The sequence below is a fragment of the Mus musculus genome, chromosome X (assembly GCF_000001635.26).
Source record: "Mus musculus strain C57BL/6J chromosome X, GRCm38.p6 C57BL/6J".
NCBI classification, from domain to species: Eukaryota; Metazoa; Chordata; class Mammalia; order Rodentia; family Muridae; genus Mus; species Mus musculus.
The window spans coordinates 148,324,228-148,348,605 of NC_000086.7; the positions used below are offsets into that span (position 1 = coordinate 148,324,228).

The 24,378-nt window shown below is 38.3% G+C and overlaps 1 pseudogene across 1 annotated transcript in view; it reads left to right on the top strand.

Annotated features, from left to right (window-relative positions):
- The window catches only part of Gm15109, a 40,260-nt pseudogene that overhangs the window by 9,761 nt on the left and 6,121 nt on the right, over nt 1-24,378 (top strand). The window contains exons 2-6 of the transcript XR_387090.4: nt 7,425-7,550; nt 8,270-8,349; nt 12,010-12,966; nt 22,167-22,248; nt 23,055-23,104. The product of XR_387090.4 is annotated as a predicted gene 15109 (transcript). The remainder of the gene's footprint in view (nt 1-7,424; nt 7,551-8,269; nt 8,350-12,009; nt 12,967-22,166; nt 22,249-23,054; nt 23,105-24,378) is intronic.

Below are 24,378 nucleotides of genomic sequence, written 5' to 3' on the forward strand. Positions count from 1 at the left end.
ACCAGAATTGGATTTAAAAGCAAACACATGCCTAAAATTGTGGCTCTCTGTTCGCCATGTCTATCTTTTAGACAGTAAGACAAAAAAAAAAAAAAAAGGCCTAGTTCAGAGTTCTGTGATATTCTCTTGCACTTCCAAGACAGCCTAACAGATGTCCTCAACTATAGTCACACAAAGATGTATGGAGTGTACACTATTAATTTAACACTTGGCACTCTAATATGTGAGCAATGCTGTCTTCTTAAATTTACAATTATCTAGTTAAGAAAGACACTAAGGAAATCTGTAGAATCCCCATTTTAAAGGCTTCTGGAAGTAAGTATAGCTTGAATCTCAGAGAGTGAGAGGAACCTGTTACTTAACTTGTCTCCACCCATCACAGGTGATGACACCCAGGGTCTCCCATGCACTGGATCGAGACTCATGAATTTTCCCCCATCTCCTCTGTCACATTCTTTAGAGTGTCCACTGTATGAAGTACTTTCTCAGTTGTGATTCAGTGTGTAGAAAACTTGTCTTGTTTTAATATTTTGTAATTATTGAATAATGCTCTCACAAAATTAATGCTTTCAGATAAAAATATTAATACAATTTACAAGCCAACGAGGGTCCAAAGTCTAAAATTTCTTTGCTTGAGTTTTTAATAAATGTTGTATGGGATCATTCCTGTATAAAAATGGAGAGCACACACCTGGAGATGTAGTTAACCTTGTACTTTACATGCCTAACACAGATAAACCCCTGCATTCAATATAATGGCACATGCTTATAATCCCCTTCCAGTAATGGAACTTAGTGGGTGTAGGTCTGAATGTTGTATTCACAAGACCCTCAGTTTCAAACTCCAGGTCCACAGAGAGATTGTTTTCAGGCTCTTCATAAAAGACTGGACGTGGAGGCTCACCCTGTAGCCAGAAGACTGGGGCAGGTGAATCAGGTTTATATAATTTTGAGTAAAGTTTGAGCTGCAAAGTGATACCTGGTCTCAATGATGTACAAAACATACACTTTTAAAAACAGGGTTCTTTGGTTTTGCTTTTGCTTTTCTTTTTAAATGACCATAGTATGGCTTGTAAAACAACATCTTGCCAATCCAAATCTGTGCTCCTTTGGATGCTGTGGCTACGGTGATTTGGGCACAGCAGTTGTAGGATCCATGACACTAGGTACATATGTAGCAGAGGGTGGGCTTATCTGATATCAATGGGAAGGGAGGCCATTGGTCCTGTGGAGGTTTGGTGCCCCAGTGTAGGGGGAAGCTAGATCTGTGAGGTGGGAGTGGGTGAGTATGTGGAGGAGCACCCTCATCAAGTCAAAGGAGAGTGGGGAGAGGGGGGAGGTGGAGTTTGTGGAGGGGTAACAGGGAAGGGGGATGCATGAAAGGGACAATAAAAATGAAATAAAATGAAACAAAATAAAATAAAAACAGGAGAACTGTCAAAGGCCTGTATTTGTAAACTGTGTTTGTTAAGAAGTAGGGTCCAGCTTAGTTGGCAGAGTGCTTGACCAGCATGCACAAAGTACTGAGTTTGATCCTCAGCACAACCAACCACCATGAAAAGCAGCTTGCATCCAAGACAGCTTGGATGCTGGGAAGTGCTTGCTGATGTTAACTTGATATGGCTGTCTCCAGAAAGACTGTTCCTGAACCTGACTGATACAGAGGTAGATGCTCACAGCCAGCCATTGGACAAGTTTGGGGTTTTCTGATGGAGGAATTGGAGAAGTGATTCAAGGAGCTGAGGGGTTTTCAGCCCCATAGAGGGAATAACAGTGTGAACAGACCAGACTCCCCCCCCCACCCGCCCCTGAAGCTCCCCGGAAGTAGACCACCAAGCAAAGAATACACATGGAGGAACCCATGTTGCTGGTCACATATGAGGCAGAGAAGGATGAGAGGTCTTTGGGCCTGAGGCTGTTCATTGCCCTTGTGTAAGGAAATGCCAGATCAGGAAGAAAGGAGTGGTCAGGTGGGTGGGTGAGCACCCTCATAGATGCAGGGAGAGTGGAGATGGGATAGAGCATTTCAGAAGGGGAGACAGACCCAGAAAGGGGAAAATATTTGAAATGTAAATAAAGAAAATATCCAATAAAAAATGGGATACAGCTCTAAACAAGGAGTTTACAACTGAGGAATCTCAAATGGCTCTGAGAAACACCTAAAGAAAATCTCAACATTCTTAGATATCAGGGAAATGCAAATCAAAAAGACCATGACATTACACCTCACACCAGTCAGAATTGCTAAGATCAAAAACTCAGCTGACCTGCATGTGCAGCAGAGGATGGGCTAGTAGGATGTCCATCAATGGGAGGATAGGCCATTTGTCCTTTGAAGGCTCTATGCCCCAGTTTGGGGGAATGACAGGACCAGAAATTGGGAGTGGGTGGGTTGCTGAGTAGGGGGATGGTGTTTTTTGGAGGGGAAACCAGGAGAAGAGAAAACTTTTGAAATGTAAATGAAGAAAATATCCAATAATAAAAACGCTAAGCTAACAGCAGATGTGGGTGAGGATGTGGAGATAGAAGAACACTCCTTCATTGCTGGTGGGATTGCAAGCTAGTACAACCCATATGGAAATCAGTCTTGCAGGACCTCAGAAAATTGGACATAGTAATGAAGATCCAGCTATACCACTCCTGGCCATATACACAGAAGGTGCTGCCACATGTCATAAGGACACATGCTCCACTATGTTCATTGCAGCTATATTTATAGTAGCCAGAAGCTGGAAACTGCCCAGATTTCCCTCAACAAAGAAATGAATACAGAAGATCTGTACCCCATTTTTAATAAGGTTATTTGGTTCTCTAGAGTCTAACTTCTTGAATTCATTGTATATTTTGGTTATTAGCACTCTATAGAATGTAGGGTTGGTGAAGATCTTTGGCCAATCTGTTGGTTCCCGTTTTCTCCTTTTAACAGTGTCCTTTGCCTTTCAGAAGCTTTTCAATTTTATAAAGTCACATTTTCAATTGTTGATCTTAGAGCCTGAGCCATCAGTGTTCTGTTCAGGAAATTTTCCCCTGTGCAGATGTGTTAGAGGCTCTTTCCTAACTTTTCTTCTATCAGTGTATCTGGTTTCATGTGAAGGTCCTTGATCTACTTGGACTTGATCTCTGATCCTGTATCTTCTCCTATTTTTAGTTAGACAGGATCTGTCTGCATAGCACCGGCTGCCCCTTGTTTTCCTTTTCTCGTTTCTGCCCTCTAATGTCAGAATTTGTTACTGTAAGCCACCAAACCAGGAAGTTGGTGCTTTGTGTTACCTTTATCTCCTATGAAATGAGTTGTGTGCTGTTCCTGGGTCACAAATAATATACCGTAATTTTCACAGGCCACATGGATACATTTGAGAAAAAAAGTTTTCTGTTAAAAAAAAACTATTTCAATTTCATACCAATTTCATTTACTGTAGTAATCAAATACAAACTGCATAATGTGAGAAATTTTCTTTTGCACTTTTCCTAACAAATTGGTGTATGTGTGTGTGTAGACAAGTTCATTTGCAGGTGTATATATACATGTGTGTAAGCATGTTTGTGTGTACACGGTAGCTGTTACATGTGTAGGAATTCTTGTACAAGATTGAAAATACCCTAGAGGTCAAATTTGAGTCTTATTCCCCAGGAGCCATCTTCCTGTGTGTTTTGTTTTTTGTTTTTGTTGTTGTTGTTGTTGTTGTTTTGAAAGAAGTCTCTCCCTGAGACTTGGAATTTATTGATTAGGCTAGATTGACTGTCCAGTAAGTCCCAGGGCTTCTCCTGTCTTTTTTCCTTCTAAAAGTTCATAATTTATATACCCTTTGGTTCAAACATTTTCAAGTTTTCTGTTAATTTGCTTTGTGTGTGTTCAGGGCTTGTGTGTCATGTTACAGTGTACCTGTGGTAGTCAGAGTTTGACTTAGAGTAGCTGCTCCTCTCCTTTCAACACGGAGGTCACAGGGTCAGGCATGGCAAGAACTGGATTTACACACTAAACCATCTCACAGGTCCTCAGAAAAGGGAAGCTTGTGAGGTTCCAGTTCAGGTCCTAAAACTTGCATGGCAAGTGTTTACCAACTGTGACATATGGATCCTGCCATCAAACAGAAGCTATAAGAAACAAAACAGAAGTATTTCTGTCCCCTTCTATTTTATTGTCTAGCTAGCAGGATCTAAAAAAATAAATAAACCATTTTATAAAAATTAAAGGGATGTCACTGTTAAAATACTTGATATATTTTCAAGAATCAATTTTAAATATTTCTTTTTAGTCATCAGACATTTCTAATATGGGAACGTAGATACCATTTTTAATAATCATTTTCCTTTCATTTCAATTGAAATATTGCTGAATTTATTTATTTTTCTTTCACATTTTTGAGATAATTTGATGTGTAGAAGCCCACCTGCCTTACCCTTCTAAGTGCTGAGATTGTGCTTATCACTGGTAATGCCAGGATCATCCATCAGTTTAGATTGTACATTTGTTTCCTTCAGATTAATATTTTCCATATATTTGAACAGTTTTCGATATTATAATTACACTATTTCTCCCTTCCCTTCCTACAAAACCTACCATATTACTCCTCTTTGCTGTTTCCAAGTATATTGTACTCTTTATTCATTAAATAGTTGTCACTAAACTCTTTCTTTCCCTACCCCATCACAGGTATGTATATGTGTTAATGTGTATTCCTAAAATATAAATGAAACATGAAAAGTCTATTTAATATATCTTCTATGTTTATGTTTTTAGGGCTGACCATTTGCTTTGTGGTAAACAATTGGTGTGCTCTTCCCTGGGGAGGAGACTTTGTCTTCCTCTCAGTGTTCTTCAGTTGCCTAAAGTTCTTTAGGTAGTGTTAAGCTCTCTTGAGTGTTCAATGTCCACATTAGCATGTCCATTGGCGACACTCTTGTTCAGGTCTCCTATAAGTCAGGTTGGTGAGACTATGAATTTCACTTCTGGCATTCCGGGGAGATACATTATGAGAGCAAACTCATTATACCTCTGGCTCTAAAAACCATTCATCCTTCTCTTGCCTGAAGTTGCATAATATTCAAGTAGGCACTTTGTTTTATTGGTGTATTAATGCATTAGACTGGGATCAAGAAATTCTTGGATTACTTCTAGTTTTCTGTAATTGTTTCAATCTGGTACAAAGAGAAGTTTTTGTCCTCTCTTTGCAACAGACTCTATTTCTCTGGGGGTATATAAAAAACGTTGAAAAAGAAATTATTTGTCTGGTTAAGTAATGTAGTATTTGTACATTCTTCTTCACAATCCATGGCTTCATTAGACCTGGGTACTTGGCTAGTTTAACGTACCAACCGTGATTTCCCACCTGTTGAATGAGTCTTTAAGTCCAGTTAAAGAGCAGTTGATTACTGCAAGGATTGGTGCTAAAACTATACTGCCAGTGCTATTATGCAATGCTGATTGGTCTGGAATTTAGGTATCATAAGTGGGTAGGAGTGTTGGTTGCTTCCATCCATTGGAAACCTGTATGTCCTTATGGTATCATGAGTGCAAGTTCTCAGGGAGGAGGCTTTCAGGTCAGTTCCAACTCAGAGGTCTCTGGGCCAGCATCTGATGTGCATGTTCACTTCTCCAATATGGACTTTCCTTACACTCCCAATCGCAATCAAGGGCAATAGAAACAGCTTGAAATATTTTGGGAGTTTCTTGAACAACCCTGACAAAGACCTCAAAAAAGGGGTTCTCTCAGTGGGAGTTAGTGAATTTGCTTGCTTGTCTTTGGCTCTTACAAGTAGCATTTTCAACTAGATGAAAATGTGTCATTTAAATTATATATATATATATATATATATATATATATATATATATATATGTATATATATATATACACACATATATATGTATGTCTGTGTATATATATATTTATATATGTATGTCTATATATATGTATATATGTATGTCTGTGTGTATATATATATATATATATATATATATATCAGAGAATTATATTGTCATAAGTGTTTCTTTACATAGTTTCAAGTTATTCCTCGTGCTTCTTCTAAACATCTCTAATGTTATTGTACCCCTTCTATATTTACCTCACTCATTTTCAGTAATTAGAGATCTGTTTTGAATTTCCCTGATCAGATCATTTCTATGATACTAACAGCCTCCTCTCTTTAGCTTCTCCATGCTCCTACTATTGGAGGGATGACTTTTGCCTTCCTAAGTCTCTGTAGTTACTCTAGGATATATATTCATATCTGCATATTTATAGTTAGGAACCTCAGAAGAGACAGAAAGTGAGAATATGAAACATTAATCTTTCTGAGTCTGTTACTTTACTCACAATGATCTCTTTTACCTTCATCTATTTGCCTGCAAAGTTTCCATGATATCATTTTTCTTTACAACTGAATAATATTGCATAATGTACATATAACACATATTTATTATCTGTATGTTTATTGATGGTATATAGAAAAGCTACTGAATTGCCCTAGTTGATTCAGTAACATGTAGAATTGCTGATTATTGCTAAATATGTTTGATGTTTCTCAAAGGTTTCTGTGTTGTAGGGATGCCTTTCACAGGATCATTGTCAATTGACCAAATAAAATATCAGCTCTTATTCAAATTTAAGATTAGTGTGGAAACTGATAAATACTTTGAAATAGCTTGTTGACTCTCATGGAGATGGAGAAATTGTAGTACTAGAACAACCAGTACCTCAAGTCAAACAAGCTCCTGGCATGTTGAGGAGAGCTGGGAAATTTCTCCTGGCAACTGTTAGCTGCTTAGATGGGGATAGTCTGTATTCTTTAACGTTGTGATGCTAGCATGTTACCCACACTCAAGTGGATAGCTGCATATCCAAGAGTATATAGGCAACATAGATTGGACTTAATGAGTTTTAAAAATAGGTGGATTCACAGTTGAATGGGTAAGGAAGAAGAGTTAGATCTGGGATGAGTAGGGTGATTATGATCAAAATAGATTGTATGAAATTCTCCAAGAATTAATTTTTAAAAAACATTTAACTTTTTTTTCAAGAGTATTTTTTCTTTCAGAGGATCAGAGTTCAATTCCTACATATAAGCTGGTTGCTTCATGCCTGCCTGCAACTCTAACTCTAGCTCCAGCTCCAGGAGAAGAGACGTAACATTTCTTTCTAACACACCTGCTAATGTGTGTGTGTGTGTGTGTGTGTGTGTGTGTGTGTGTGTGTGTGTGTGTGTGTGTGGTGTAAAGAGAAACAATAAAACCTCTTAATCTTGCTATCGTTGTGCAAGTTTGTTACAAATTATTCTTTCTTTTACTATAGTGTTAGGATTTTTAAAGGATTAACAGTTCTATATATTCCATAATATGATGAAATATAATGTCAATTTCTGGCTAAGAAGACGTTATTGTCATTTGACTTCTCATTTCTTTAATTTTTCTGTAATATCTTGTACAGACGAAATTAGACAGCTGAGATATCTAGAAGCTGCTAATTCTGAAGAAGAATACAATGAGGAGAATGACATACAGTCAGAAAGCTCCAGAGGGCAAGCATTTTTCCCTGGACATCCGCGAGGGAGAGGTAAAGTACACTGAACAGCACAGGTGGTAAAAACGAGCAGGCAGATTTTTGAACTTGCACTGTTCTAATGTTATATTATGTTACATGCTTCATATTTTTCAGACATGGACTTGTACAAGGTTGGTAAGAGTTTAATTCCAGTTCAGATGAAAAAAAATATGTTTCATTTATAAGAGCTGCTTTTCTAATGGAGAGCAGGGGTAGAAATTAACAATGGAGGTAATTGTTTTAAATTTGCCAGGTTGATCCACTACTGGGAGGCAATACAGGAGTGTTAAGTGCATGATCAATAGCCTAATCACCATAACAAAGACATTTTGTTAGAAAACAATGTCACTGAGTGAATGGAATAAGGTTGAATGGGAAGAATGTCTTCTTTAAACCTAACAGTATTGTTTGGAGTAGGGAACATATTGTGACAGAATTTTTATGTTGTCGTAGTCTTTATATTATTTCTAGATAGGTTTCCATTTTGGTACCATATACAACCAAATGTTGAATTCCACATAAACTGAAGACTGCCACTTTGAAATGCTGAGTATAGATAGAATGGACAATCACTCTTGTATAGCATTCAGTGAGACAAGCAGACAACGTTAGAGTGTTGAAATACTAAGTCATTTTTCAAAACAAGGCCTATCTTTTAAAAACTGTTTCTAAAAGATACTGAATTCACTGCTGAAAATATGGAAAATAAATTTTCTCAAAATAATACACAGGACACAGACGTGACAGTAGGGGAAGAAATGGCCATTTTTTCAGACAAAGATTTTCAGCAAATCATCCTCTACTTCATCTGGTAAGTGAACACTAAGGGTTAACAGAAATCAAGAGTCTGAGATGTAACATAGTTCTTTTAGAGATGAGTGTGTTTGTTTCTTTGAAGACAAGGTCTTACAAGTTCAATAGTACAAGGTAGTATATTACTTACTATGTAGCCTAGGTTGGTAAAGAATTTCTGATGTTCATCCTGTCTCAATCTTCCAGTGATGAAACTAAGAGAAGGTGTTATATGTTAGGTATCATAATTACTTTTCTTTGTAAAAAAACACTATGATCAAGGCAGTGTACAAAAGGAAGAGGGTCAGAAACCTTGATCATCATGGGGTGGGCAGTGTATTGCAGCAGGAGGAAGGCCCCTTCAACTATTTCAGGAAACATTTTATTTTTTATTTTAATCATTGGGAATTTTGAATTTATAAGGTACAAAAATAGATAGTTTGTGATTGTCATTAATTGTAAATATTATTCTCATTTTGTCCTCTTATAAATTTTTATCTTAAGCTATAGTATAAAAATAGTTTACTACCCTCAAAAACTAATGGTATGAACCAGAAATCTGGAGTAGAGAGATACCCTAGTATTTAAAAGTGCTTGCTAGTGTTCCAGATGACCCAAGTTCAGCTCTCAACACCCACATCAGTGGTCCTATAACTTAAATGCAGTTTCAAGGGCTTTAACCCCTCCTCTGGTTTCTGTAAGCACCACACACATGGGGCATAATCTCACATAAAACACACACATAAACACACACACACACACACACACACACACACACACACACACACACAAACCTATACACATTAAAAAATCACGTGAAGATAGAAATTAAGTGAAATGGGATATGAAACACATTCTGGAACTTTCCAGAGGAAAAATTTATACTTCCCTGTACTTCTAAACTGGCATAGGTAACTGGGTCATGGGACAAGAATTTTGATATGTATCAGTAGTTCAGCTTAACAGTAAGAACTAGTTATTCTTAAACTGTTATATAAGCATCTGGTGTTAAACAGTGGTTGAACGGGAAAATTGTCTGCAGGGTAAGAGCACTTGCAAAGGAGAATGGGGACATGGAACCCACACAAAAAGCAGAACTTGGTCTTGGTCAAGGGTACACCTGTAATCCCAGTGTTGTTGGAATGGATATAGGATCTGACTAGCTGTGACTTAGCTCCAAGTACTGTAAGAGGCCCTATCTCAAGGTAGTAATTTGGAAAGTAAGAGCAGGACACCTGATGACAACTTCACTCAAGCTCCTTGAAGCTCAAAATTATGTGTACTCACACTTTCTCTCTCTCTCTCTCTCTCTCTCTCTCTCTCTCTCTCTCTCTCTCTCTCTCTCTCTCTCTGTCACACACACACACACACTCACACACACTCACACACACAGTGGCAATTCAGGGAACATTATTTTGTGAAGGAATAGGTTACATTTTTTAGCATAGTCTCCATTCTGTGTTGCAGAGATGAAATACTTCCTTCTGTTTTGAAGAATTGAATTTGACCGAAAGAGGTCTAGATCTTGCAGGATGATATTTGTGATACTACTTCTGGTTTGGTTTTATTTCGTTTAGGTTTAGGTTTTTCTTTGTTTGTTTTGTTTGTTTATTTTCATGGAATGCACCCAGTAGTTTGCACATGCTAAACAAGTATTCAACCAAAGGGCAATATCCTAGATTCCTTAAAGGGTTTTTGATTTTTCTCTTTGTTTGTTTGAAATGATATTTCATGAAAGCCAGGTTGCCTATATAGGGATGACATTAACTCAAGATTCTCTCCTTTCTATCTTCTGGAATTATAGACACTTCACCTAGTTTTATGGAATGTATAGGCTTAAGTCAAGGGAGATATGTATGATAGACAAGGACTCTACCAATTTAACTAGATCCCCTGTCCAAAGTTTGGGGTACAAGTGATAAATATAGAAAGAATGAAAAAAATATGTTCCCTTTTGCTGTCGTCCAAGATACTCCCAACTGAAAATATTTTAAAGTATATTGAAATTGAAATCATCTATCCATTGCAAATAGTTTTGAACCATTCAAGAATTTCATACCAGAAATCACTGAGAAAAGTAAAGAAAACCAAAGTGGGGATAGTGGACCATTCATGCAAACCAATTTCTGATAGCATTGAGACAAGTACTGGGAATATAGGCAAGAGATATTACACCCTGACTATATAAAAATATTTTGAGAGATTCTTGTCACAAAAGCCTAGCCAATTAAGTTGGATCTCTGGGATGCTTGTAGAAGTGGATGGAGAAAGTAGGTTCATGCAAGGTTGCCTTCTGACTTCTGCATGCACACCACAGCATACACACCCACACATATCATGGACAAAATACACAATAGTTTTCACTATTAAAAGAAAATTAGTATTTCTTTCCTTAAGTTTACAAATCATGTAGTACCTAATTTCATGTAAATGATTTCTTATGAGAACCACAGCCCTGCTCATGCTGAGTATGTACTGGACAACTGAGCTACAATCCCAATACAGAAAATATTCCTTACACAAATGATTATTTTACAATAGTATGCAAGTTTGCATTTAAATAGTCCTTGTTGTAGCACCTTCTTCCTAATGTCAGTTACTTTGACCATTCAGAAGTGTTGTAGCAGGACATGGAAATACCAAATATAGGGGTCTTTTGCTTTCTAAGCAAAATATACTGGTGTAAAGCTACCTTTTTTAGTACTGTCTGTATAATATTGCTCACTTACTCTTAAGGATTATCATAGACACTGTCAAAGTTTTTACTGTCTCCTTTCGAGTGACTCACTATTATACCTCTTTGGTTAAAGAGATAAAAAGAATGAAAATAAAGCTAAGCTATTACCAGATCCATTTATTTGAATTGTACCAAGCCAACTCTTTGCTACCTTTATAGCATTTGTATTCCACTCACTTAGTTATTCTCCCTAGAATTAAATATTTGTTTACATTCAAATATAAATTTTTAATGACCACTGGGTAGAGAAATACTCAGTAGAATAATTTGGAATATTTTTCTTTGATCTTAAAGAGTTGTATTACAGAACATTCTTAAATGTAGATGTAACTCAGTTGGTAGGGTACTTAGCTAGCATGCATAAAACCCTGAGTTCAAACCTCATTGCCATATAGTACCATTTGTAGTGGCAAGTGTCTTTAATCCTAGTGTTGAAGAGGTTGATGGAGGAGTTTAGAAGTTCAAGATCACAGTTGTATATGTAGTAAGTTACTGGCTATCATGAAATTCTGCAAGTTCCCCCCAAAATATCTCTTTACTCTCAAGTACGATGTCAAATGGTTTAGTTGGTAAAATACACAAGACAGCTAATTTTCATTATTTTTATGATACATACAAGTAATTTTCCTTGTGAAAGTGACATGGTATATAGGATAGCTCCGTAAACTATTAAATAAAAGTATTGTCATTCATTCTAGGATAAAATCACTGATAGAAATAGTCTTGAGAAGCTGATGTGGTGGCACAAGCCTATAAATCCAAACTTCGTGAAAATCACGTGTTTCAGGCTAACCTAAACAATATAATTAGGACCTCTAAAAAAGCAAAGTAGGGGAGGAATAGAGGAAGGAAGAAAGAAAGGAGGGGCTTTAAAAATACACTTATGGCTTAATCTAATCATAGACTGTCTCATTTATATTATATAACTGGGATCTTTTGCAGACAAGACAAGTCAACCTAGAAAGTCTAACAAGGAGGAATGGAAACCAATCAGAAGAGAGACAGCTACAACAAGAAAGAATCCAATTGTTCTTCAGGAGTTTACATGGCCTCTCCCAATCTCATGACCACCACATTGGCAGATCTCATGGCCACGATTCCAGAAGATCATGTAATCGATTCAGGAGAGCTCCTGTTCAGTCAGAGAGATCTCATGTCTACTCAGGTAGAACTAATAACTATACAGATAGACCACACCATGACCTCTCAGATAGACCACACAATCAACTCTCAGTGAGACCACATCCTGACCTCTCAGGTAGACCACTTCATGACTACTCAGGTAGACCACATCAAAACCATGCAGTTAGGCTTCAACATGGCCACTCAGATAGATATCATCTTACCCATACAGAGAGAGTTCTTCCTAACAACTCAGGGATAGCTCATCCTGGCCACACAGAGAGAGATAATCAAGTCCAAAGAGGGAGAGCTCATGATAACCAATCAGGATTAGCTCATCACAACCATGATGGCAGATCTCATCATGACCACTCAGGGAGAGTAACACGGCCATGCAAGGAGAGCTCATAACAACCAGTCATGGAGATCTGATAACAACCAGTCATGGAGAGATCTTAACCAGTCATGGAGAGGTCAGAACAACCAGTCACAGAGAGGTCATGACAACCAGTCACGGAGAGGTCATGACAACCAGTCACGTAGAGGTCATGACAACCAGTCACAGAGAGGTCATGACAACCAGTCACAGAGAGGTCATAATGATCAGTCATGGAGAGCTCATAACATCCGGTCACGGAGAGATCGTTATCACACCTCATTGAGATCTAGTAGCATCCAGTCATGGATGCTTCATGAAAGAGAAAGATACCATGGTCCAAGAGGAAGAAATGGACCAAGGGATGCATCACCACCAGGATCTGAGCCAGAAATTGACAGGTAGAAACAAAATCAGTACTTTATCAATGTTAGTACAATGTTTGGAATGACATAGAAAAGTATAAGAATTTCTGTGTCTTAATAACTAAATTAGTATTTTCCCAATTCAGACACTGCTGCACACAGTAGGAGAAACTTGTCTGGTAACAAACTATAGAAATGATCCCTGAAAGGATAGTCTTTCAGACACTGGTACAATTCAGGAGTGTATGGGAACAATTTTGTGGCTCATGATATCAACTCACATGCATATGTGATGGCCTAAGATTGTTTCCCAGTTTCTGGCCTTTCTTACTAGGCCTATGCACGACTCAGAGTAGCTACTCCTTTTGCATCTTTCAAGCTAGTAAGCAAGAAAATATACCAACAAATTGTACGAAATTGATATGATAGGATATAACTAATGGTAATCAACCTGTTTCTTTCCTTTATTTCCTTCCTTAGGAGCCTTAAAGGCTTCATCAGACAAATTATCTCTCCTTCTTTGTGTGTTTTCATGTATGTGTGTGTATGTATCTGTGTGAGAGAGAGTGCATGTTTGTATGTGTGTGAGGTTGTATGTTGTTGTGCAAATTGTGATAGAGCCTGTACACATTAGTCAAGTGATTTATGTCTAAGCCCAACAAGTATATCTTACAGCAGTTTCTCCAAATCCACTCTCCAAAGTGTATGCTGTCTTTAGCTGTAGAAACTTGCCTTCAAATTATGTGAAGCAAACAGGGCAACAGCAGTAGCCAATATTATTTTGGGAGTCTCTTCTATTGCTGTGTCTAACACTTGAAGAGCAGGTTTCCTGTACCTAGCACAGGGTTTATGTTATGTAGTCTATAATCCTTGTGCTGAGAGCTGGCACTTAGAATTGTAAAACTTCATTTAAACTACATACATACATATGTTTAAATATGCACATATATGACATAAGTATTTTATTAATATTTTTAATTTCTTACTGGATATTTTCTTTATTTACATTTTAAATGTCCCCATTCTCAGTCACCCCCAGAACCCCCATCCTATCCACCCTCCCCTGCTTCTATGATAGTATTCCCCCACCCATCCACCCACTCCCACTTACCTGCCCTCCAATTACCCTACACTGGGGCATCGAGACTTCACAGGACCAAAGGACTACCACTGATGTCCAACAAGGCCATCCTTGGCTACATATGCAGCTAGAGCCATGCTTCCCACCATGTGTACTCTTTGTTTGGTGGTTTAGTCCCCGGGAACTCTGGAGGATCTGGTTGGTTCATATTGTTGTTCCTCCTATGGGGCTGCAACCCCATTCAACTCCTTCAGTACTTTATCTATCTCCTCCATTGGGGAACCTATGCTCAGTTCCATGGTTGGCTGTGAGCATCCCCCTCTGTATTTGTCAGGCATTGGCAGAGCCTCTCAGGAGACAGCTATATCTGGATCCTGTCAGCAAGCACTTCTTGGCATCCTGAAATAGTGTCTAGATTTGGTAACTGTATTTGGGATGGATCCCCAGGTGGGGCAGTCACTGGATAGCCTTTCCATCAGCTCCACACTTTGTGTATGTAACTCCTCCGATGGGTATTTTGTTCCACCTTCTAAGGAGCGAAGTATCCACACTTTTGTCTTCCTGCTTCTTGAGGTTCATGTAGTCTGTGAATTACATCTTGGGTAATAAGAACATGAATTATATCTTGGGTATTATCAGTAAGTGTATACCATATATGTTCTTTTAGTGGTTGTGTTATTAACTCACTCAGGATTATTTTTTTTTTCTAGTTCCAAACATTTGCCTAAGAATTTCATGAAGTCATTGCTTTTAATACCCTGAGTAGTATTGTGTAAATGTGCCACAATTTCTGTATTCATTCCTCTGTTGAAGGACATGTGGGTTCTTTTCAGCTTCTGGCTATTATAAATATGGCTTCTCAGAATATGGTGGAGCAAGTGTCCTTGTTATATGTTAGAACACCTTTTCGGTATATTCCCAGGAGTGGTATAGCTGGATCCTCAGGTAGTAACTACTATGTCCCATTTTTCTAAGGAACTACCAGACTGGTTTTCACCGTGGTTGTCTCAGCTTGCAATCCCACCAAAAATGGAGGAGAGTTCCTCTTTCTCCACATCCTTTTAATGACTGCTTCTGTTTCTTAAGGGGTTATGGGGCTGTGTAGATGGGTTAGATTTGTCACATTGTATCTGCTTAGAATATTTTCCATTTCATCCAGATTTTCCAATTTAGTTGTATATAGGCTTTTGTAGTAGGATCTGATTATTTTTTCGATTTTTACAGTTTCTGTTGTTAAGTCTCTTTTTCTTTCTTTCTTTCTTTCTCTCTCTCTCTCTTTCCTTCCTTCCTTCCTTCCTTCCTTCCTTCCTTCCTTCCTTCCTTCCTTCCTTCCTTCCTTCTTTCTTTCTTTCTTTCTTTCTTCCTTCCTTTCTTTCTTTCTTTTTCACATGGTAATTTCACAGTTACCTCTAGAATAAGGACTCAAAACCTAATATACCATGACCCTAAGAATGTACTATCAAATTTTACTAACATGGATATCAATCTATTTAAATAATGGTATCATGGAATACCAGCATTAAAATATCTTCAAAACATTTTGATAAGAGGATAGTGTCTGATACAAACAGCAAAATATTTTCATGGTTTGTTTACATAGAAGTCTAAATAGGAACTATCTACAATGACACAATGAATGAATTAGGGGCTGAGACAACTTCCTTATTGATTTTTCTCTCACCTCCTTAATGTTGCACATTTTTAAAGCTGACTGAGTAGTATACTTTCAATTGTTAGTTTCTAGTATTTACATACTTCTTCAAACTTTCAAAATATAAGGAATATTATGGCTATTGGCATGCACTGTGTAGAGTCATACTTTCACTTTTGGAATTTATTTTTTTCCAGCTCATCAGTATACATAATATTTTATTTTATTTATTTTTTATTATTGGGTATTTATTTCATTTACATTTCCAATGCTATCCCAAAAGTCCCCCACACCCTCCCACACACACACACTCCCGCATCTTGGCCCTGGCACTCCCCTGTACTGAGGCATATAAAGTCTGCAGGACCAATGGGCCTCTCTTTCCACGGATGGCCAACCAGGCCATCTTCTGATACATATGCAGCTAGAGACACGAGCTCTGAGGGGTTCTGGTTAGTTCATATGTTGTTCCACCTATAGTGTTGCAGATCCCCCAGCTTCCTGGGTACTTCCTCCAGCTCCTCCTTTGGGGGCCCTGTGATCCATCCAGTAGGTGACTGTGAGCATCCACTTCTGTGTTTTTATAGGCCCCAGAATATTCTCACAAGAGACAGCTATATCAGGGTCCTTTCAGCAAAATCTTGCTATTGTATGCAATGGTGTCAGCGTTTGGAGGCTGATTATGGGATGGATCCCCGGGTATGGCAGCCTCTAGATGGTGCATCCTTTCATCTCAGCTCCAAAATCTTTCTCTGTAGCTACTTCTATGGGTGCCTTGCTCCCAATTCCAAGAAGGGGCAAAGTATCCACACCTTGGTCTTCGTTCTCCCCAAGCTTCATGTGTTTTGCAAATTGTATCTTATATCTTGGGTATTCTAAGTTTCTGGGCTAATATCCACTTATCAGTGAGTATATATCATGTGAGTTCTTTTGCGATTGAGTTACCTCACTCACAATGATGCCCTCCAGGTCCATCCATGTCCCTAGGAATTTCATAAATTCGTTCTTTTTAATAGCTGAGTAGTACTCCATTGTGTTAATGTACCACATTTTCTGTATCCATTCCTCTGTTGAGGGGCATCTAGGTTCTTTCCAGCTTCTGTCTATTATAAGTAAGGCTGCTATGAACATAGTGGACCATGTGTCCTTCTTACCGGTTGGAACATCTTCTGCATATATGCCGAGGAGAGGTATTGTGGGAGAGCTATAAGTTTTCCTCTTAGAAATGCTTTCATTGTGTTCCATAAGTTTGGGTATGTTGTGACTTCATTTTCATTATACTCCAAAAAGTCCATAATTACTTTCTTTATTCCTTCCTTGACCAAGGTATCATTGAGAAGAGTGTTGTTCAGTTTCCACGTGAAAGTTGGCTTTCTATTATTTATTTTTTTATTGAAGATCAGCCTTAGTCCATGGTGATCTGATAGGATGCATGGGGCAATTTCAATGTTTTTGTACATGTTGAGACTTGTTTTGTGACCAATTGTGTGTTCAATTTTGGAGAAGGTCACATGAGGTGATGAGAAGAAGGTATATCCTTTTGTTTTACGATGAAATGTTCGGTAGATATTTGTCAGATCCATTTGTTTCATAACTTCTGTTAGTTTCACTGTGTCCCTGTTCAGTTTCTGTTTCCATGATCTGTCCATTGGTGAAAGTGGTGTGTTGAAATCTCCCACTATTACTGTGTGAGGTGCAATGTGTGCTTTGAGCTTTACTAAAGTTTCTTTAATAAATGTGGCTGCCCTTTTATTTGGAGCATAGATATGCAGAATTGATAGTTCCTCTTGGACGATTTTTCCTTTGATGACAATGAAGTGCCCCTCCTTGTCTTTTTTGATGACTTTCTGTTGGAAGTCGATTTTATTAGATATTAAAATGACTACTCCAGCTTGTTTCTTCATACCTTTTGCTTGGAAAATTCTTTTCCAGCCTTTCGTTCTGAGGTAGTGTCTATCTTTTTCCCTGAGATGACTTTCCTCTAAGCACCAAAATGTTGGGTTTTGTTTGTGTAGCCAGTTTGTTAATCTATGTCTTTTTATTGGGGAGTTGAGTCCATTGATATTAAGAGATATTAAGGAAAAGTAATTGTTGCTTCCTATTATTTTTGTTGTTAAAGTTAGCATTCTGTTCTTGTGGCTGTCTTCTTTTAGGTTTGTTGACCTTCTTGCTTTTTCTAGGGCATGGTTTCCTTCCTTGTATTGTTTTTTTTTTCTGTTATTATCCAATGAAGGGATGGATTTGTGGAAAGGTAATGTGTGAATTTTGTTTTGTCGTGGAATACTTTGGTTTCTCCATCTATGGTAATTGAGAATTTGGATGGGCATAGTAGCCTGGGCTGGAATTTGTGTTCTCTTAGTGTCTGTATAACATCTGTCCAGGCTCTTCTGGCTTTCATAGTCTCTGGTGAAAAATCTGGTTTAATTTTGATAGGCCCATCTTTATATTTTACTTGACCTTTTCCCTTACTGCTTTTAGTATTCTATCTTTATTTAGTGCATTTGTTGTTCTGATTATTATGTGTCAGGAGGAATTTCTTTTCTGGTCCAGTCTATTTGGAGTTCTGCAAGCTTCATGTATGTTCATGGGCATCTATTTCTTTAAATTTGGGAAGTTTTCTTCTATAATTTTGTTGAAGATATTTGCCGGTCCTTTAAGTTGAAAATCTTCATTCTCATCCACTCCTATTATCTGTAGGTTTGGTCTTCTCATTGTGTCCTGGATTTCCTGGATGTTTTGAGTTAGGAGCTTTTTGCATTTTCCATTTTCTTTGATTGTTGTGACGATGTTCTCTATGGAATCTTCTGCACCTGAGATTCTCTCTTCCAACTTTTGTATTCTGTTGCTGATGCTGGCATCTTTGGTTCCAGATTTCTTTCCTAGGGTTTCTATCTCCAGTGTTACCTCACTTTGGGTTTTCTTTATTGTGTCTACTTCCCTTTTTAGGTCTTGGATGGTTTTATTCAATTCCATCACCTGTTTGGTTGTGTTTTCATGAAATTCTTTAAGGGATTTTTGTGCTTCTTCTTTTATGTCTTTCTACCTGTTTAGCAGTGTTCTTCTGTATTTCTTTAAGTGAGTTATTAAAGTCCTTCTTGATGTCCTCTACCATCATCATGAGATATGCTTTTAATCTCGGTCTAGCTTTTCTGGTGTGTTGGGGTGCCCTGGACTGGGCAAAGTGGGAGTGCTGGGTTCTGATGATGGTGAGTGGTCTTGGTTTCTTTTAGTAATATTCTTATGTTTACCTTTTGCCATTTAGAGATTGTTCCTCTGGTGATTCTGTTACCCTCTATCAGCAGACCTGGGAGACTAGCTCTCTCCTCTGAGTTTCAGTGGTCAGAGCAGTCTTTGCAGGGAAGCTCTCCTCTTACAGGGAAAGTCCACTGTTATCTGGTGTTTGGACCTCCTCTTGGCTGAAGATGAAGGCCCAAAACAGGACCTTTCCCAGAAGCTGTGTTGCTTTGGCCTGTCACAGAAGCTGTTAGTTTCAGTAGTCCACACTCTCACCTGTACAGACTACTTTCTTCAGAGTCCCGGAACCAAGATGGCTTCCACGGATCCTGAGGGAAAGGCCTCCCAGGCCTGGCGGACACCTGTCCTCTGGCCAGGAATTGGCCGGATGTCTGGAGCCTGAAAATGGTGCTGCCTCAGAAGCTCTGTGGCTCTCATCTGTCTCAGAAGCTGTTAGCTTCTGTATTCCACACTCTAACCTGTGCAGACTACTTTCTGTGGAATCCCATAACCAAGATCCTAAAATTTCTTAATGAATGTGGAAGCCCTTGAATTTGAAGCATAGATGTTCAGAATTGAGAGTTCATCTTGGTAGATTTTTCCTTTGATGAGTATGAAGTGTCCTTATCTTTTTTGATAACTTTTTGTTGAAAGTCAATTGTATTCAGTATTAGAATGGCTACTCCAGCTTTTTTCTTGGGACCATTTAGTTGGAAATTTCTTTTCAGCCTTTAACTCTGAGTAGAGTTTTTCTTTGTCACTGAGTTGTGATTTCTTTATGAAGCAAAATGGTGGGACCTATTTACTTATGGAGTCTCTTAGTCTATGTTTTTAATGAGGAATTAGGTACATTGATGTAAGGAGTTAGTAAGGAAAAGTGATTGTTGCTTCCTGTCATTTTAGTAGTTAGAATTGGAATTATGCTTATGTGGCTAAGAGTGTAGTTTCCCTCCTTGTGTTGGAGTTTTCCATATATTATCCTTTGTAAGGCTAGATTTGTGGAAAGATACTGTGTAAATTTGTTTTTGCCATTTAAATAATTTGATTTCCTCATCTATGGTAATTGAGAGTTTTGCAGGGTATAGTAGCCTGGACTGACATTGTGATCTCTTAGGTTCTATATGACATCTGCCCAGGATCTTCTGGCTTTCATAGTCTCTGGCGAGAAGTCTGGTGTAATTCTTATTACATCTGCCTTTTATGTTACTTGATATTTTCCCTTACTGCTTGTAATATTCTTTCTTTGTTTTGTGCATTTGGTATTTTGATTATTATGTGACCAGAGGAATTTCTTTTCTGGTCCAATCTATTTGGAGTTCTGTAGGCAACTTTTATGTTCATGGCCATCTCTTTCTTTAGGTTAGGGTAGTTTTCTTCTATAGTTTTGTAGAAGGTATTTACAATGATGGGAATCTTTGCTCTCTTCTATACCTATTATCCTTAGGTTTGGTCTTCTCATTGTGTTCTGGATTTCCTGTATGTTTGGAGTTAGGAGATTTTTGCATTTTGCATTTTCTTTGACAGTGTTAATGTTTTCTATGGTATTTAATGCAACTGACATTCTCTCTTCTATCTCTTGCTGACACTTGTGTTTATGACTCCTAATGTCTTTCCTAGGTGTTCTATCTCCAGCATTTCCTCCCTTTGTGTTTTCTTTATTGTTTCTGTTTTCATTTTTAGATCCTGGATGGCCTTGTTCAATTCCTTCTCCTGTTTGGTTGTGTTTTCCTGTAATTCTGTATGGGATTTTTGTCTTTCCTCTTTAAGGGCTTCTACCTGATTACCTGTGTTCTCCTGTGTTTCTTTAAGGCTGTTAATTTATATCCTTCTTAAAGTCCTCTTTCATCATGATGAGAAGTGATTTTTAGATCTGAATCTTGCTTTTCTGGTATGATAGTGTTTCCAGGACTTGCTGTGTTGGGAGAGTTGGGTTCTGATGATGTCAAGTAACCTTGGTTTCTATTGCTTATGATCTTATGCTTGCCTCTGGTTATCTCTAGTGCTACCTGCCCTAGTTTTCTCTGGGACATGAGCCTGTCCCTTCTGTGTTCCTGGTTGTGTCAGAACTCCTCAGATTCTTGCTGTCTCTAGTATCCTGGTATCCTTGTATCCTGAGAACCTGAGACCCTGAGACCCTGAGACCCTGAGACCCTGAGATCCTGAGATCCTGAGATCCTGAGATCCTGAGATCCTGAGACCCTGAGATCCTGAGATCCTGGGGATGTCATAGATCCTAGGAATCAAGGTGCTTCAGGGATCCTGAAATCCTGGCGTGACCAAGCTCCTGAGTTCCTTTGATTGTGCGTGTGTTAGAGCTCCTGGGAGTCAAGCTGCCTTTGGGATCCTGAAATCCTGGTGTGACCTAGCTCCTGAATTCCTATGATCCTATGTGTGTTAAAACACCTGGGAATTGACCTTCTTTTGGATGTTGTGTGACTCGGTATGGAGTTAGTGTCCATGTTCTGCTCAGAGCACAGGTTCAGACACAACATATGTATGTGAAGTAAACAAAATAGATGTTTTTATTAACCATTCTTGGTGTTATTTAGGGTTCCTTTCTTCTTGATCTGTGTTTCCTTCCTCCTTTTCAGTTAAATCTCAACCCTGTTTTCTTATTATCCCTTCATAGCACCCTTGTCCTATTTCACTGCTCTCTAGAGTTCCTACTCCCACTATGTTCCCTTGTACTTTCATGGTTTCTGAGGTTATACAATCACATCTACAGATTCAGATAATCCACAAACTAATATTTCTTAGTGTATTCATCCATTTGCTGGCACAATTCATAAATGTAGCATACAGCTCTAACTGATTACATATTAATACTCTAAAGATAAATAATTTGTAATGCAGAAGTTTTAAATAGGGGTCTAGAGAGGCAACTTAGGAGTTAGAGCACTTGATGTACTAGCATGGAGACTAGAGTTCAAGTCCCATCATCCACACCATGAATCAGTGATGCTACACAAACCTCTAGCCCAATTGCTGAAATGGGGAAGACAGGATAGTCACTGGGCCTTCCTAGCTTCCGAACTAGCCAAGAAAATGCAAGGTATACTGTCAAGGAGAAACCCACCTACAAGTTGGAAAGTGATAATGGAGGAAACATGCTGCCCTCTTCTTGACTCTGCATGTATCTAGAGGAATATCCATCAGCACAGATATGATGTATACATGAAATTAAATAAATCATTTGCATATGTGAAATCTGTTAGTAATAGGCGTTTTTAATTTTTTTTCTAATTTTTCACCCTTTATGACATATACCAGATCGTCTGCAATAAGAGAAAGGACTGACTATTTATGGGTACAGGAACATCGAAGAAATGAGACAGTTGAACTGAATGTAGCGGTAAGTACAATACTTTCTATTTTCTACCTCGAAATTCTATGAGGTTCCATGTATTATTTTCTTTCAACTAGGCTCTTCTTTTGGATCTTCTTTCCTTCTTCAAAATTTTAGTATTTATTTGTATTCATGATTGTGACTTGGGGATGTCACCTTCTGGGCTACAGTTTTCTGACATGTTAAGCAGTCTTAGACTGATTTATCTCTAAGGGCACACTGCCTTGGATGTTCTTGCATGTGTGTACAATATCAGAAATTGAATGTTACACTTGTAAGATCAGTAAGAATAAAAGTGAAATACAGGAGCAAGGGACTCTATAATAGCACAGGCTTTGTTTGGGAAAGGATGTGTTGTGAGGAGATTTCTAGTTCAAGACATTAGAGAGCCAGAAGCCCTCTTAGACACAAGAGTAGTTAGAGGGTGGGAAAGGGAGAAGGGGACAGAAAATTTTCCCTTTTGATGGGATCTTGGCCATTGCAAGACTAGCCAGTCAATGTTAAGTTACAGAATGCCAGAGGATCATTATGACTTGACTAGCCATTACTGGGGAGTAGAAATAATAAGAGAGACAGGAATATAGAAAAGCAACTTACTTTAGTTATAGGGGTGAAATTTGGGTATTGTTGTGGTTAACCAAGATACAGAAGCTTTACAAAATGGCCAAGCCCATAGTTAAGAATATTAAGAACCAAGGAAAGAAGGGAATATTGTTTAAATGCTAAGACTTGCTATTGAGAATTTTTTAAAAATCACCTCGTACTGAGTAAGGATGTATTTTCAATCGTTTATCTCAATGTTTTCTATTTAGCTAGAAGACGGCTACAGCAGTGCTGAAGAGAGTGATGAAAGTTTTGACAGGTAACTTTACACAGACTTTGTATAGTGCTTAGAGGAAAAAATATTTAAAAAGGGCCTTGAATATTAAATCAGCACATGGCCTTTGTGGGTAGATACTACCATTTCCATATTACAGAAGGATACATTGAAACTGAGGAACTAGTGCTGGTTGTTGCTTGTTTCTGGCACTACTGGGAACGAATTGTAGCATCACGTGCACACACTGAGTGAAAAGATATATCACGGAACTGTGCATGAACTCTACTCCAGCCGAGGAAGGGGGTGTTTTCTTTTGTGTTGTTTTGGCTTTTAACTTCACCCAAATCATACAATCAATAAAAGCTTGAAGATATATTCAAACACAGTTTGTGTTTCTACAAATATATATGGGTATTTTACTGTCCATATTGCCTTTCCACACCTACAATTACAGAGAAGGTATGATTCTTACAGTACTAGAATGCTCAGTATATTTTGTTGCTTAAACAGTTTCTATAGCTGTAGACAGTGGATTTAGTCTTGGTGAGTAGGAAAAGGATAATCACAACCAGGGAGCAAGAGTGGAAAGGGGTTGATTTTTCAGACAGGTAAGTTATAGAGGAAATGTTTGTCGTGTCTTTGGGAGTGCAGCCTTTCTCAGTTCTTGGTGAACTCAGCTTTAGACAGGTAAGAAAACTCAGTATCCTCCAAAGACAGGTGATTTCTAGATCTTGTCTTGCAGATTTGAAAAATGAAATTCCTGGGCCTTGGGGTGGCAGGGGAGGGTTAGAATGAAGCATTTTATTGTGGCCAGCTTAGAAGAATGCATGGTTCCTATAGAGGAAGGGTGTGCATCCAGCGACACAGGACCATTGAAATGGTAGTCTGGTGACTAGTTTAAGAACTTAGGACAAAAGATGGTGTGAGGCATAAGTAGGGAAATACAACTGTAAGTCCAGTAGGGCACCCAATATGAGGTGTCTGGCACATCCTCACAGTCTCAAGTCACTTCTTCCTGCAGAGCTTCTAGGCAGGACTAAGAGATACTAAGAAACCAGGAAATATAAATCTCTTCTGATGTTCTTGGTCTCCAGAAAAAACATTCTCAGACCTGCGGTTTTAAGAGCCTAGCATATTAGAAAACATGCTCAATCAAAGATCATGATGTATCATATGTTAAAACACAAAATGAAAATGCTGTCAAAATGTCGCTAGGTGGAGAATTTAGTACAATATAAAAAAAAATGTTCCCAGGGTCAACTGAAGTAAATGAGTCACAGACTAAAAATTTCTCTAAAGGCTTAAGCTCAACCAGT